This window comes from Coregonus clupeaformis, chromosome 23 (genome assembly GCF_020615455.1).
Source record: "Coregonus clupeaformis isolate EN_2021a chromosome 23, ASM2061545v1, whole genome shotgun sequence".
Lineage (NCBI taxonomy): Eukaryota > Metazoa > Chordata > Actinopteri > Salmoniformes > Salmonidae > Coregonus > Coregonus clupeaformis.
In genome coordinates, this window is record NC_059214.1 from 16,742,071 (window position 1) to 16,745,384 (window position 3,314).

Consider the following 3,314-nt stretch of genomic DNA (forward strand, 5'->3'; position numbering starts at 1 on the left):
TGACTTGGTGTATAGAGAAAGAGGAGAGGGCCTAGAACTTAGACCTGGGGGACACCATTAGTGAGAGCACGTGGTGCAGACACAGATCCTCTCAATGTTGTACGATGTAATCCAGAAGTGTGCAGAGCCTGAGATGCCCAGTCCTTAGAGGGTGGAGAGAAGGATCTCATGGTTCACGATGTCGAAAGGCAGCAATTAGATCTAGGAGGATGAAAACAGAGGAGAGAGAGTCAGCTTTGGCAGAGTGGAGAGCCTCCATGGCACAAAGGAGAGCGGTCTCAGTGAGCCGCCTTGAAGCCTGCCTGGTTAGGGTCAAGAAGAACGTTCTGAGAGAGATAACGAGAGAGTTGGTCATGGACAGCACGCTCAAGTGTTTTGGAAAGAAAAGAATGAAGGGATACCGGTCTGTAGTTTTTGACGTCAGAGGGATCAAGTATTGGTTTCTTAAGGAGGGGAGCGACTTTGTCAAGTCAAAGGGGATCAGGGATGAGTTGATGAGGGAAGTGACGAATGGGAGGAGGTCTTCTGAGAGAAGGGAGGAGGGGATGGGGTCGAGCGAGCAGGTTGTCCGGTGGCTGGACATCACTAGTCGTAGGATTTCATCTGGAGAGAGAGGGGAGAAAGAGGTTAAAGCTTGGGGTAGTTCTTTGAGAGTGGGACGGACCAGTGGACTCAATAGGCTGAGTGAATGAGGAGCGGATATCGTAAACCTTTTTTTCAAGGTGGTTGATAAAGTCGTCCGCTGAGATTTCCTGAGCTTTCTTATATCTCCTAGATATAGGACAGACACTTCAAAACCTTATTCCTTATGATTTATTTTTGGACACTTTTTTGCCATTTATGGATGTGTTATTCAATGCATTTCTATGGGCTATACTGTAGTAATAAAGGCAAAATTCAATATTTTATCAAATAATGTTTTTATATATATTTTTTTATACCTAAAGGGGTCCTAAAAATCTAAAACAATTAGCTAAATGATCCATGGTATGACCATCTTAGTTAAAACCATTCCATAGGGGGAGGAGGTGGAAGATTAAGGAGGGAGGAGAGGGTGTAAAAACGTTTTTTAGGGTTAGAGGCAGAAGCTTGAAATGTAGAGTGATGGTAGAGAAAGAGAAGGTAGAGAGGAGGGAGTGGAAGGATGATAGGTCCTCCGGAAGTTTAGTTTTCCTCAATTTCTGCTCAGCTGCCCGCAGCCCTTTTCTGTGAGCTCGCAGTGAGTCACTCAGCCACAGAGCAGGAGGGGAGGGCCGAGCCGGCCAGGAGGAAAGGGGACAGTGAGAGTAATATGTTACAGGCCTTGGACTGAGACGTAGTCAGCAGATAATAAACCTGAATTAACAGGGTAAAATTATGAGATGGAGAAACGTTAGTAGTGTTCAATAGTAGGCATTCTCCAAGATTTGTTAAAATATTGTTCTCTTATAATAATCTTATTTTGTTGTCAAAATCAATTATTCATTACAACTCTATTGTTGTATTAAATCTTCACATTTCATATTCCAGTATATAAAAAAAGAGGTCTCAGGTTCAAAAACTATCACCATACATTTACACATTCAGATGATATATAACTCACTGGACTATCAGTGTCAATTTCGAAAAAGGCCTGTGCGAAACAATGCTACAACCATTACATTATAAACCACTAACATGTAAGCTAACATTGATTGAAACCAACTAGCCTAGAGCTAGCTAGCGCTTAGCCAAGCTAAATTTGGTTAGCATCTCCCAAACACTACTTGGTTGTACATTTCTCCACCCTTGCACACAAACAGTGTTCGATCCTACATTTAGCCTACTATTATGATAACTACTTTTACTTTGGATATGGTCACAATTTGGACTCAACATCCCTAAAACACATCATTGCACTTATATTGTCATATTACAACAAATATTATGGTTAAACTCAAATACTAATTGATAAAAAAACAATAGTTTTGGATTTAAAAAAAAATGTATATCTTTGTAAATTATATCATAAATAGGACTGGTGGAGTTATGTCACACAAAAATATAGGGAAATGTCTGCTCTACTCAAAATTATAACCAACTAATTGCAGCATTACCGCAAAAATGGAAAAGGCAAGTAGAAGGGGGAGAAAGTAAGGAACTTGTCTGTCGGCCCTGCATTAATGACCAAAATTGGCTAAACAAAATTGTGTTAAATAAAAAAGAATACCAATTTAATTTAAGGACAAAAAAATGGACAGCTGTGCCATATAGATTGCAAAATAGTTGGGAAGAGATTTTCGATGTACCGATTCCATGGCACATGGTTTATGAACTGATACACAAAAGTATGCTGGATTCAAAACAACCAATAGAATGTTATGTATATGGGAGATACAACCATCCCAGCTCTGCAGATTTTGCTGTGAAGAGACCGAATCATTAGATTATTTGTTTTGGTACTGTCCATATGTAGCTTGTTTTTGGTCGCAGGTTCAGGAATGGCTGAAGAATTGCAACATTTACCTGGAGCTAACTCTGCAAATAGCACCGCTGGGTGATTTAAATAATAATAATATAATAATACTCTTAGCAACAAAAAAAAATCTTTAATTTACAATATGTAGAATCTATGAGAATAGAAAGATTCAGAACTTTTGTGAAACATCACAGCACAGCTGAAAAATATATGACAAATAGAAATCCAAACTGGGGCTCCCGAGTGGTGCAGCGGTCTAAGGCACTGCATCTCAGTGTTGCGGCATCACTACAACCTGGGGTTCATAAACGGCCGTGACCAGGAGTTCCATAGGGCGGCGCACAAGTTCTCCGGGTTAGCGGATGGTTTGGCCGGGGGGGCTTTACTTGGCTCATCGCGCTCTAGCAAATCCTTGTGGCGAGCTGGGCACCTGCATGCTGACTTCAGTCGTCGGTTGAACGGTGTTTCCTCCGACACATTGGTGCAGCTGGCTTCCGGGTTAAGCGAGCGGGTGTTAAAAAGCACGGCTTGGCGGGTCATGTTTCGGAGGACGCATGACTCGACCTTCGCCTCTCCCCGAGCCCGTTGGGGAGTTGCAGCGATGAGACAAGATCGTAATCACGAAATTGGGGAGAAAAGGGGGTAATAAATAAACAAATAAAGTGGATGGTGTTCAGAGATAGATGGGAGGGGTTGAGTGGAGCTGAAGGATGGGTCTAAAAACAAACAAAAGATAACTATTGTAAAATATACTGTGTCCATAAAACGTATAAGCTGGAAGTAGAAGCCTAGGTGTTGTTGTCCAATAGTTTACTCCAATTAGGGGAGGGATGGTAGGGTTAGGAAAAAATAATAAAGAAAATACATATAAATACAA